The 13,550-nt window shown below is 40.6% G+C and overlaps 1 long non-coding RNA gene across 5 annotated transcripts; it reads right to left on the bottom strand.

Annotated features, from left to right (window-relative positions):
- Window positions 1-950: 950 nt before the first annotated feature.
- Window positions 951-3,858, bottom strand: LOC119328318. Of its 5 annotated transcripts, none has more exons than XR_005158920.1 (5): window positions 3,553-3,858; window positions 2,769-2,859; window positions 2,411-2,678; window positions 1,457-1,904; window positions 951-1,340 (listed from the first exon to the last, which is right to left on the bottom strand). It is a non-coding gene; the product is annotated as an uncharacterized LOC119328318 (long non-coding RNA). The 5 variants fall into 5 exon arrangements; XR_005158919.1 differs by having other exon boundaries at window positions 1,452-1,532; window positions 1,627-1,904; window positions 2,769-3,857; XR_005158918.1 differs by having other exon boundaries at window positions 1,452-1,904; window positions 2,769-3,858.
- Between the last annotated feature and the right edge of the window lie 9,692 nt (window positions 3,859-13,550).

Here is a 13,550-nt window from a genome sequence, read left to right as displayed (position 1 = left end):
CGGACGCGACAAGACAACGACCGCGGCAAGGCGCTTGCCGCGGCAAGCTACCACTCTGTGCCCGCGCTCCAGCACATCCATCAACGTGACGCTCTGGGACCCTTCCAGGCGTACGTGGCGGGAGGCTGTGCAGCCAGGGGTGCGCAGTGGCAAGCGGCGCTGACAAGATTGCCATCGTGGCAAGCGGTGGCGTCCCTGACAGTCCCTTTTGCACTATTTAGACGACGCAGACGGGCATTTAATGCCCTTGTCCCTGGCCGTCAGGGTTAGGTATGATACACTGTAGTAGGTGGCTGTACCTACCGCAGCACCTTTCCATTTTTACCCTTGTCTACGTTGCCACCTGTCGGTGACCCCTTGAGCATATAAAAGGAGGCCCGTGCGCAACGTAGAGGGGGTGAGTTGGCTGGTTAGAAGAAAGAGAACACTCACGCTCGGTCTCGTTAGCTGCTGGAGTGTACTGTAGCACTCCGCGCTCCCGAGCAAGAACTCATTACAAACCACAAAGCAGGAGTAGGGTTTTACGCATCCGTGCGGCCCAAACCTGGGTAAACTGCTCGTGTGCTTCGCCTCGATCCACTCTTCGTGCGACCTCCGCCCCTGCCGAACCGAAAGGGACTCGGTCCGACGGTCCCATAGATGCTCGTGGATCAGAACCCCGGCAGTCTCCCCACGCACCGTCTCAAATACCACTGAGACGCATAGGGAGCGTGTCTACAGGAAAATGAGACGTTTTAAGACCGTCCTTACAAAGCGTGTCTACATGGATGAGACGTTTTAAGAGCGTCCTCCTGCCCTTAGAGACGCATTGCTAAATTTATGCTAGATGCAACTGCATATATTCTCTTTCGTTGTATAATTTCTTAATTAAGTTGCACTTAATAAAATTACTTTCTTATATTAAACAGTTTGACTCCCATTTACATATCAGAAAATATTCAAAAAATGTATGGTATCGCGCAAAATAATAGCATTGTATTAATTAGAGCAGTAGTATTTTACAAACTCAATTGTACACATCATCAATAAAAAAATAACGTATTTCACAAACTAGCTGAAATATATCTACTCCCTCCGTTTCTGAAGATAAGTCTTTTTTACAGATTTTAATTGGGACTACATACTAATGTATATAGATGTACTTTAGAGCATAGATTCACTGATTTTGCTCCGTGTATAGTTCACATCGAAATCTCTAAAAGGACTTATATTTAGGAACAGAGGGAGTATATGATTTCTAGTTTGTACATGCTGATAGTGGAATAATAGCTCCTTGCTTTCTCTACTTCTGTAGTTTATCCTTGTGGTGGCTACCTTTAGAATTCGCACGTACAAGTTTTCTGCAAAGAAAACAAAATGAGATTTGAAAAAAAAAATCATTGGAACTTCTACCAGCGAGTTCTCCTTTGCTGAACATACAACCATAAGAATAGAGAATGGTATTTATGTACCACACCGAGTAAACATGCCCTCCAGAAGTTTAGTCTAGTCTGGTTGATGTCATGTTACCATACGAAGTATAGATACGTATACTGTAAAAGGAAGAAACATCATGTTGTTGTTGATGGATATACCTTACAAAAAATATGTAAAGAAATAACATCAGGTTAACATACGGGGACTGACCTTTCATGGTTGCGACACTAATAATGTCCAAGCCTTAATACTATCTCCACATAAGACTATAAGACGACATTTACCATAAAAAACTGAATTCTCATGCTAGTTCACATTAATACTCTTCAGTCGAACACAAAAGCGAGCATGATGCCATTTTGCTGCTTCAGACATAGTGCAACGCATCTAATCCAGATGTTTCACATAATCACATATGATTAGATTTTACCAAAAATGATAATATATCCATCCACGGTGCTCTTTATCAGACAACATCAGAAAAGTTTCTGCAGATGAGAAACCACATGTATGAGTTGATCTCTCCCTCTTATAGTACAAGGCATGTTTATTCAAAAAAATATTAGAACGTGGGCACAAAGTTCTTATAATCAGTTATGGGGGAAAATGAAGGTGATTTGATAGTTGATACACGAGAATTATTAATTGCATGAAAATGAAAAATTCGTTAATAACAGTGATCATCTTATTCTATCAGAATATTCTCACAGGCTTTTTATCAAGCACCAACATTCGTGTGTACCAATAATTTGGGAGCAAACAAGTGTAAGATCGACTTTAAGTTGAACTAGTAGTTTAGTCAGTAAAAATATGAGAGTTCAGAAAAAAAGACAAAGTATTGTTGTCCCATATTGTAATAGAGATAACCTAAAGTAAATGTGATGTCAAGATTCTCCTCCACAATTAAGTACGCATCAAGGCAGGGGCTCTAATTTTTTACTTGGAATGAATTCATAGAACAACAACTAAAACTAAAAAAAGTAGATCAACTCACCTATAGATGAATTGGCTGCCTTGTGCGCTCGCGCAAGTCACTTATGTTCTCCAAATCACTCGCTAGCTTCCCGCTGGTCGATAGTGGCGGGCACGAGGTCAGTCTACCTGATGGCAACAAGCTTCACATGGCAGACGACGCATGGATGAATTTTGGTTGCAAGACGAAGGGTTCTCAGAGACAGAGAGGGTGGCAGTTCACCGGGGCGGACATTTTTTCCCTGAGGATCAGTGGCGGAGGACGAATTTTTTCTGAGGTGGGGCGAACTCTAAAGCACAAAAATAAAAATCAAAAGACAATGGTAGTGCACACAAATACTTTTAGCTGAAAATGCCACTAAAATTAAAAAAATACACACCTCCCCTTTGCCTTTGCTAGGCCTTCCCCTTCATATCCATGTTTTCCCTTCGCCCACAAAGTTGGCAACGCCGCTGCACCACCCACACTCACTGTTTTTAATCAGCAATTGTCAATTTGTCATCAATATTAAGAAAATTTTCTATCACAGAGCATAAAGCACATACAAAAATGAATGTAAAGCACTGAGTAATTACTATCACATATCACACATTCTCACTGTTTTTAATTAGAAAAATTCGTCAATATGTTATGAATCTCCAGCCACTAGTGCACACACGACTAGAAAAAGAGAAAACAGAACATGGATGGAAAAAGAACAGAGTCGATGAGGGGGCTGCAGGCAGGGTGTGGACGCTGACCGCCGCCCTCGCTGCTCTCGCTGTCCACCGGCCCGCACACAGACCGCAGCCGTCCGCCGGCTCCGCGCGCCGCTCCGTGCTGCTAGGTAAGCTCCGGCTGGCTTCCTGCTATGTTGGACGGCTGGAACATTGGAGATGACAGAATCGCTGCTCACTGACTCAGGATCCAACAAGACAACGATTTTTTCAGGAACTATCGACGAATCAGAGCGAGTACCTACGTAATTTTCTTCCCCGGCAAATCAAGGTAGGGCGGGCGCCCGTCCTCGCCCTACCGAGAGCTCCCCCTGTGCCGGGGATCACATAAACTAATTAAGATGTCTGTGATAACATTGTTGTAGTGCAGAAAGATGAATCTCAATCAAAGTCTGATAGACACCGACAGTGTACATACAAACAAACGAGCGCCTAGCTGATCAGTACCATGTCTCGTTAATGGTGGTGGTCGACCAGGAGTGCAAAACTTGGGGGCGGGGGTGAGTCAGTACTCAGTAGGAGGAGTTGGGGATGTGCAGTTCTGTGCCGACCCCGCCATCCGTCATCTTCCCTTCCAGCTGCAGCGCACCGTGTGCCGGAGCTGTCGGTAGAGGCGGCCGGAGTGGGGCTGGGCGCCGCCTGGAAGCTGGCATCCCTGAGACCCCGAGGCTACTGCTGGAGGCTGGCGAGCGAGAGGGGAGGCAGGGAGGGCGGTGGGTGGGTGGACTTGCGACAGCGAGTCTGTGGTGGGGAGGACCAGGATCTTGGAAGAGGCGGCGGCCTGGCATGGCGGCGCTAGGTTTAGAGGTCACAGAGATCGCTCTCTTTTTTCACGGTAGTTATTTTCTTAGCCCATATCGCACGATGGGGGATAAAGGTTGATGGTGGTTGAACAAGATATTTTGACGCATCTAGATTTTTTTTATGGGAATCAAGTGATTTTCAATAATGAGACGTAGATAAAAGCGTCAAATCAAAAACGTCTTTACATGTCTATTTTGTTGTAGTGATCTTGCAAGTCTATAGTCACCTATTATGTGTTATGATCCGTTAACCTCGAAGTGACAATAATCGGGATACTTACCGGTGATGACCGTAGCTTGAGGAGTTCATGTATTCACTATGTGCTAATGCTTTGTTTCAGTTTTCTATTAAAAGGAGGCCTTAATATCCCATAGTTTCCGTAAGGACTCCGCTGCCATGGGAGGGTAGGACAAAAGATGTCATGCAAGTTTTTTTCCATAAGCACGTATGACTATATTCAGAATACATGCCTACATTACATTGATGAACTGAAGCTAGTTCTGTGTCACCCTAGGTTATGAGTGTTACATGATGAACCGCACCCGGCATAATTCTCCATCACCGATCCATTGCCTACGAGCTTTCCATGTATTGTTCTTCGCTTATTTACTTTCCCGTTGCTATTGCTATCATCACTACAAAATACCAAAAACATTAATTTTACTACCGTTACCATTTATTACCGTTACCACTACTATCATATTACTTTGCTACTAAATACTTTGCTGCAGATATTAAGTTTCCAGGTGTGGTTGAATTGACAACTCAGCTACTTATACTTGAGAGTATTCTTTGGCTCCCCTTGTGTCGAATCAATAAATTTGGGTTGAATACTCTACCCTCGAAAATTGTTGCGATCCCCTATACTTGTGGGTTATCAAGAATATTTTCTGGCACCGTTGCGAGGGAGCATAGCTCTATTCTTTGAGTCACTTGGGATTTATATATGCTTACCATTATGAAGAACTTGAGAGATCCAAAACCAAGATCTATCCCTTAACTACGAGGGGAGGTAAGATACTGCCATCTAGCTCTGCACTTGATTCACCTTCTGTTATGAGTAAGTTTGCGACATCTACACCTGCTTTTGCTATTCGTTCTGATATGTCACATGTTATTGATGATGCCACTTCTGCTATACATGATACTTATGATGAAACTACCTCTATGTCTCATACTACTATGCCACTTAGTGATTTTCTTGATGAACAACTTGCTAGGGCTAGAGAAATTGAAAATATTGAATCTGGTGATACTGATGAAAGTGATGATGAAGAATCACTTGTTATTCCTAACGGTTATGTTTTTGATCAAGAAGCTTCTTTAGCTATTTTAGCTTGCCAAAATAGAAATGAACTCAAAAGGTTATTAGCTAAATGGAGTAAGCAATCTCTAAATGTTAGAATGAAACCTGACCCTGCTTTTGCTACTTCACCTATCTTTGTTACTGATAAGGATTATGAATTCTCTGTTGATCCTGATATAATTACTTTGGTTGAATCCGATCCTTTTCATGGTTATGAGCCTGAAACTGTTGTGGCACATCTTACTAAATTGAATGATATAGTTACCCTGTTTACTAAAGATGAGAGAACTCGTTACTTTTACATCCTTAAAATATTTTCGTTCTCATTAAAGGGTGATGCTAAGATATGGTTTAATTCTCTTGATCCTGGTTGCGTGCGTAGTCCCCAGGATATGATTTATTACTTCTCTGCTAAATATTTCTCTGCTCATAAGAAACAAGCTGCTTTAAGGGATATATATAATTTTGTGCAAATTGAAGAAGAGAGTCTCCCACAAGCTTGGGGGACAAGCTTGGGGGAGGCTTCTCCAATTACTTAATGCTTTGTCTGATCATCCTCTTAAGAAAAATTAAATACTTGATATCTTTTATAATGGACTAACCGATGCCTCCAGAGATTACGTGGATAGTTGTGCTGGTTCTGTTTTCAGGGAAAGAACACCGGATGAAGCTGAAATTCTATTGAATAATATGTTGACAAATGAAAATAATTGGACACCTCCAGAGCCAATTCCTGAGCCTATTCCTAAACCAACTCCGAAGAAGAGAGGTATTCTATTTCTCAGTCCTGAAGATATGCAAGAGGTAAAGAAATCTATGAAAGAAAAAGGTAGTAAAGCTGAAGATGTTAAGAATTTACCTCCTTGAAGAAATACATGGTCTTAATTTACCGCCTATTGAAGAAACATATAATCTTAATTCATTACCTATTGAAGAAACTCATGGTCTTGATAACCCGACACAAGTAGTAAAGGTAAATTCTCTCTATAGATATGATAAAGCTGTAATCCCATTTACTAAATTTGCTAGCCCATGCTTAGATGAGTTTGATAAATTTATGGCTAAGCAAGAAGATTTTAATGCTTATTTTGGTCGACAATTGAAATAAAATTCAAATATGCTTGAACACTTGGGTGATTATATGGCTAATGTTAAAGGTGAACTTAAACTTATTAGTAAACATGCTTCTATGGTTACCACTCAAGCAGAACAAGTACTTAAAGCTCAAAATGATTTGTTCAATGAATTGAATAGTAAAGATAATGATAATGCTGTTAGAGTTATGACTAGAGGTGGTAAGATGACTCAGGAACCTTTATATCCTGAAGGCCATCCTAAGAGAATTGAGCAAGATTCTCAGAGAAATAATATAGATGCACCTAGTTCTTCTAAAAAGAAGAAAAAGAAAAATGATAAGACTTTGCATGCTTCCAATGATCCTATTGTTGAAACACCTGAGAATCCAAATGATATTTCTATTTCTGATGCTGAAACTCAATCTAGTAATGAACCTGAAACCAGTGATAATGTTCATAATGATGCTCAACCTAGTAATGATAATGACATAGAAATTGGACCTGCTGTTTTATCTTGATAACCCACAATCAAAGAATTAATGTTATGATAAGAAAGACTTTATTGCTAGGAAACATGGTAAAGAAAGAGAACCATGGGTTCAGAAACCCATGCCTTTTCCTCCCAAACCATCCAGGAAAAAGGATGATGAGGATTTTGAGCGCTTTGCTGAAATGATTAGACCTATCTTTTTGCGTATGTGTTTAACTGATATGCTCAAAACCAATCCTTATGCTAAGTACATGAAAGATATAATTACAAATAAAAGAAAGATACCGGAAGCTAAAATTTCCACCATGCTTGCTAATTATACTTTTAAGGGTGGAATACCAAAGAAACTTGGAGATCCCGGTGTACCAACTGTACCATGCTCCATTAAAAGAAACTATGTTAAAACTGCTTTATGTGATCTTGGAGCCGGTGTTAGTGTTATGCCTCTTTATATCATAGACTTGATTTGAATAAGTTGACACCTACTGAAATATCTTTGCAAATGGCTGATAAATAAACTGCTATACCTGTCGGTATTTGTGAGGATGTGCCTGTTGTAGTTGCAAACGTTACTATTTTAACAGACTTTGTTATTCTTGATATTCCCGAGGACGATAGCATGTCTATTATTCTTGGAAGACCCTTTTTGAATACTGCAGGGGCTGTTATTGATTGCACTAAAGGCAATGTCACTTTTCATGTTAATGGTAATGAGCATACAGTACACTTTCCGAGGAAACAACCTCAAGTTCACAGTATCAATTCTATTGGAAAAATTTCATCAATTATATTTGGAAGTTTTGAATTTTCTCTTCCTACTGTCAAGAAGAAATATGATATTCTTATTATTGGGGATGTGCATATCCCCATTGAGGTAACATAGTATTATTCGAAATTTCTCCGGTTCCATGTTATCCGGAATGAGTTCGTTAACAAGACTTGATCAACCTTGTTAGTGGATTCCTTTTGATGATCATGAGATGGATGAAACTAGAAGGCACAAACTTCTGTACCCCACTTTTACTTTCTGTTATTTATATTAAATAAAATAAAATAAATATTTTTCTGTCTGTTATCTGATTATCCGTGCAATATAAAAATACCTCGAAAATAAAAGTTCTCCAAATGACCTAAAATTTAAATATGATTTTTCCAGAATATTTGAGAATATTTGGCACAAAGAACACAGCAGGGGGGTCAACCACCTGCCCACGAGGGTGGAGGGCGTGCCCTACCCCCCTGGGCGCGCCCCCTGCCTCGTGGGCCCACGATGGCCCCCCTCCACTTATCCTTTCACCCATACACTCCTTCTTCCTCCCCCAAACACGAATAACCAGCTCAAACCCGAGTCCAAGCTCGTTTTGCTGGCATTTTCGATCTCCTTGCTCAAAGCACCTCTCACAAAACTGCTTGGGGAGATTGTTCCTTGGTATGTGACTCCTCCATTTGTCCAATTAGTTTTTGTTCTAGTGCTTTATTCATTGCAAATTTTTGCTGCTTAGGTGACCCTGTTCTTGAGCTTGCATGTCAAATTTATATGGTTCCAAGTAGTTTTGATGCATGATATAGGCTCTAGGCACTTGTAGGAGTAGTTGCTATCAATATTATTGAGTTTGGTTTACTTTTATTTTGAAGTTACTAAAAATTTCAGAATTTTTCAGAAAATGATGAGGAGACTTTTGAGGGGCTCATCGAGCCAAAGCTCGAAGGAAAAGGCACCGAAGCCTAAGTATAATCTGCCTCGCACCGCGGAGATTCGGGCGTGTGAATGGCCTTCCGGTGATTTCTTGAGAGCAGCCGAGATTTATGAAGATTTTCATGAATTGGCTAAAAATGCAGGCCTCATCACTTTCCTCCATGACCAATGTGATCAGTATCTCTTACTCACAAATACTTTTGTGCAAAACTTTCATTTTCATTCTAAGAACTCACCACCTACGGTGGAGTTTCATTTATATGATGAGCATAAGGAGATGTCACTTTATGATTTTTGTCGGATTTGTTTAGTCCCTTTTAAGGGCAAGACAGAAGAACCACATCATGATGATGTGGAGGGATTTATTGATACTATCACTGTAGGGGAAACAAGGAAGGTTTCTGATGCATGAATCACTGGCATACATTTTCCTGTTTTACGTTACTTTGCATTATTTTCTAGTCGTTGCTTAATTGGTCGCGGAAACTGTGGAAACCTTAGTATCCCTGATATTATTATTTTGCTCCAAGGTTTATGCAGTGATAACACTTTTAGTATGGGCGTCATTATTGCTAAAGGCTAAGTCTGAACCATACAAAGGGCCCCATCTTTGGAGGCATCTATGTTTCATGCCTAGCTGCATATTTTAACATACCTATTAGGCATGCTGAGAAGGAAGAAAAGGTGCTGCCTCATGTTTATCTAGATTATAAAAGTATGGTGGCACATGATTTTATTGTTAAGAATAGGGAAGGAGAGCTTAAATATCAATTGTTCTTTAATAAACATCATCATGAGACTATTACCCTGCCTGCTCCTTCTTTGTTTGATTTATCTGTAGGCACATACCTTGTTCCGTTGAAGGCTATGCACGCCTACCGGAACCCTGCACTAGCTTAGGAGCCAGAGCCGGAACCACAAATTGATCCTTCACGATAGTCTAATTATCAGTGGGATCCGGAGATGATTGTCAGCCAGTGGCAAGCGGAGTCTTCCTCTTCTTCATCGCAGTACGACCCCAACTATTATTATGGATATCCGCCAGGCCAGCCATGGCCATAGACCAACTTAGGCCAAAAGCCTAAGCTTGGGGGAGTACGTATTTCCCACCGACATTACATTTATGTTCACACACTCATTGCTAGATGTCAGTGCTCATACTTTTTCATTGTATCATCCATGCTAGTTTACTTTCCTTTCTATGCTTTCTTCTTGTGTGTTTAATAAAAAAAATTAGTTGTAGCTTTTAGTCAGTTTAATTTCCATGCTTGTAGTAGTAATTAAAAAGAAACCCAAAAAGATTTCATGTTCTTCTTTTTGCTTGTTGGGAGCTTTCCCGTGTAAATAGTTTTATTTCTTTTCTTTGGGGGTCGATAGGAGAAGACCATAATTAAATTGTTGAAGTGGCTCTTATATGCACTATTGTTCATCTGACAAAAGAGCCCATATTGCCTTGTCTTCTCTTGTTTATTGAATGCCTGCAGATTCCAGCTTAGTCCAATGCACGTGCACTATTATTATTATTCACATCGTTCGGTCGTGCAAGTGAAAGGCAATTATAATGGACTGACTGAGACGAGAAAAGCTGGTATGAACTCGACCTCTTTTGTTTTTGTAAATATGATTAGTTCATCGTTCCTGATTCAGCCTATTATGAATAAACATGTTTGCAATGACAATTAGATATCATAGTTTCTTATGCCATGCTTGATTAGCTGTGAGTTATAATGGTTTACCTTGCGTGCCAACATGCTATTAAAATGGTTATGATGTGGTATGATAGGGTCGTATCCTCCTCTGAATGATTTAAGTGACTTGACTTGGTGCATGTTCACGCATGTAGTTGAAACAAAATCAACATAGCCTTCACGATATTTATGTTCATGGTGGATTATATCCTACTCATGCTTGCATTTGGTGTTGATTAATTTTCATGCATGTTCATGACTGTTGTCGCTCTCTAGCTGGTCGCTTCCCAGTCTTTTGCTAGCCTTCACCTGTACTAAGCGGGAATACTGCTTGTGCATCCAATCCCTTAAACCCCAAAGTTATTACACATGAGTCCACTATACCTACCTATATACGGTATCTACCTGCCGTTCCAAGTAAATTTTTATGTGCCAACTCTAAACCTTCAAATAAATATCCTGTTTTGTATGCTCGAATAGCTCATGTATCAACTAGGGATGTCTGTATCTTCCATGTTAGGCGGGTTATTCTCAAGAGGAGTGGACTCCGCTCCTCACTCACGAGATAAATGGCTGGTCACCGGGATGCCCAGTCCCATGTTTTATGCAAACTAAATCAAAATAATTGCAAACAAAACTCCCCCTGGGACTCCTGTTAGTTGGAGGCACTCGTTGTTTCGAGAAAGCCATGGATTGATGCTTATTGGTGGAAGGGGGAGTATAAACTTTACCATTCTGTTGGGAACCGCCTATAATGTGTGTAGCATGGAAGATATCGCCATCTCTTGGTTGTTATGTTGACAATGAAAGTATACCGCTCAAAATATTATTCACCTCTGTTTCAAAACCGAGCACTAGCACCTCTACAAATCCCCGCTTCCCTCTGCGAAGGGCCTATCTATTTACTTTTATGCTGAGTCATCATCTTCTTATTAAAAAGCACCAGTTGGAGAGCACCGCTGTCATTTGCATTCATTACTATTAACTTACATTGAGTATGACTTGACTGGATCTCTTTTACCATGAATTACAATGTCTAGTCAGTCCTTGGTCTTTAAAGGTGCTCTGCATTTATGTTTTGCGGTCTCAGAAAGGGCTAGCGAGATACCATCTTGCTATATCATATTATGATTGTTTTGAGGAAGTGTTGTCATCCGAGATTTATTATTATGGCTCGCTAGTTGACTATGCTATTGTTATGAGTAAACTTGAGACTTATGCGTTATTGCAAATGTGGTTAGTTATAATCTTTGCTGAAAACTTGAATGATGGCTTTACATATTTACAACAACAAGAGCAAACAGAGTTTGTAAAAGTTTTTCTTTAAGACTTTCAGTTTGTCAACTGAATTGCTTGAGGACAAGCAAAGGTTTAAACTTGGGGGAGTTGATACGTCTCCAAAGTATCTACTTTTCCAAACACTTTTGCCCTTGTTTTGGACTCTAACTTGCATGATTTGAATGGAACTAACCCGGACTGATGTTGTTTTCAGCAGAATTACCATGGTGTTATTTATGTGCAGGAGCAAACGTTCTCGGAATGACCTGAAACTTCACGGAGCCACTTTTCAGAAAATAAGAAAATATCTGCCAAACATGAAGGCCAGGGGGCCCACCGTCTCTCCACAAGGGTGGGGGCGCGCCCCCCTACCTCATGGGCCCCTGTTGCCTCTCCGACTCCAACTCCACCTCCATATATTGAGTTTCGGGGAGAAAAAATCAAAGAGAAGAAATCATCGCGTTTTATGATATGAAGATGCCGCCAAACCCTAAAACCTCTCGGGAGGGCTGATCTGGAGTCCGTTCGGGGCTCCGGAGAGGGGAATCCGTCGCCATCGTCATCATCAACCATCCTCCATCATCAATTTCATGATGCTCACCGCCGTGCGTGAGTAATTCCATCGTAGGCTCACTGGATGGTGATGGGTTGGATGGGATCTATCATGTAATCGAGTTAGTTTTGTTAGGGTTTGATCCCTAGTGTCCACTATGTTCTGAGATTGATGTTGCTATGACTTTGCTATGCTTAATGCTTGTCACTAGGGCCCGAGTGCCATGATTTCAGATATGAAACTATTATGTTTTCATCAATATATGAGTGTTCTTGATCCTATCTTGCAAGTCTATAGTCACCTATTATGTGTTATGATCCGTTAACCCCGAAGTGACAATAATCGGGATACTTACCGGTGATGACCGTAGTTTGAGGAGTTCATGTATTCACTATGTGTTAATGCTTTGTTCCAGTTCTCTATTAAAAGGAGGCCTTAATATCCCTTAGTTTCTGTAAGGACCCCGCTGCCACGGGAGGGTAGGACAAAAGATGCCATGCAAGTTCTTTTCCATAAGCACGTATGACTATATTTAGAATACATGCCTACATTACATTGATGAACTGAAGCTAGTTCTGTGTCACCCTAGGTTATGAGTGTTACATGATGAACCGCACCCGGCATAATTCTCCAGCACCGATCTATTGCCTACGAGCTTTCCATATATTGTTCTTCGCTTATTTACTTTCCCGTTGCTATTGCTATCATCACTACAAAATACCAAAAACATTAATTTTACTACCGTTACCATTTATTACCGTTACCACTACTATTATACTACTTTGCTACTAAATACTTTGCTGCAGATATTAAGTTTCCAGGTGTGGTTGAATTGACAACTCAGCTGCTAATACTTGAGAGTATTCTTTGACTCCCCTTGTGTCGAATCAATAAATTTGGGTTGAATACTTTACCCTCAAAAACTGTTGCGATCCCCTATACTTGTCGGTTATCAAAGTGCCACTCCGAGTTGTTAACATTGGCGTTTCATCGATTGAGGAGCCTAACATCCACATCATCTACGAGTCACCGGATTCCTCGGTTCCTACTGTGACACTACTATATAGACCAGGCATTATGATATCATCTACGAGAAGTCAAAGCTGTAGATTGTAGTGACAGATATCATATGACATGTCGCGGGAGAGTTGTTGGCCGCATTGCGATATACTCTATACATGTAAATAACTCTTGTTGTGTACACCAGCTGCACATATGCACTATTACTGTTTTCCTAACTTGTATATGTGTGGTGAAAAAATGTTACATCAGTTGCACATATGCATTGGTACCATTTTTTCGATATTCTCTAAAAATATCACTAGCATATGACCTCTTCTGAGAATGCCACTAATTTCTCTAATATCCCCCTCCCCCCCCCCAAAAAAACACTTCCATTTGTTTTCAACACATTGTGCTAGTCAACTCTGGACATGGATCCATAATCCATGGGTTGTTTGAGCCAGTTATGGAAGTCTGATCCTTGTAGCAAACCAATTGTAGCGGTAATTCTGCTTTGTTATCTTGCCGATTAACCGTTGTTGAATATGTCGT

This window comes from Triticum dicoccoides, chromosome 7A, assembly GCF_002162155.2.
Source record: "Triticum dicoccoides isolate Atlit2015 ecotype Zavitan chromosome 7A, WEW_v2.0, whole genome shotgun sequence".
In the NCBI taxonomy this organism is placed as follows: domain Eukaryota; kingdom Viridiplantae; phylum Streptophyta; class Magnoliopsida; order Poales; family Poaceae; genus Triticum; species Triticum dicoccoides.
This window is presented reverse-complemented; position numbering and strand designations above follow the sequence as displayed.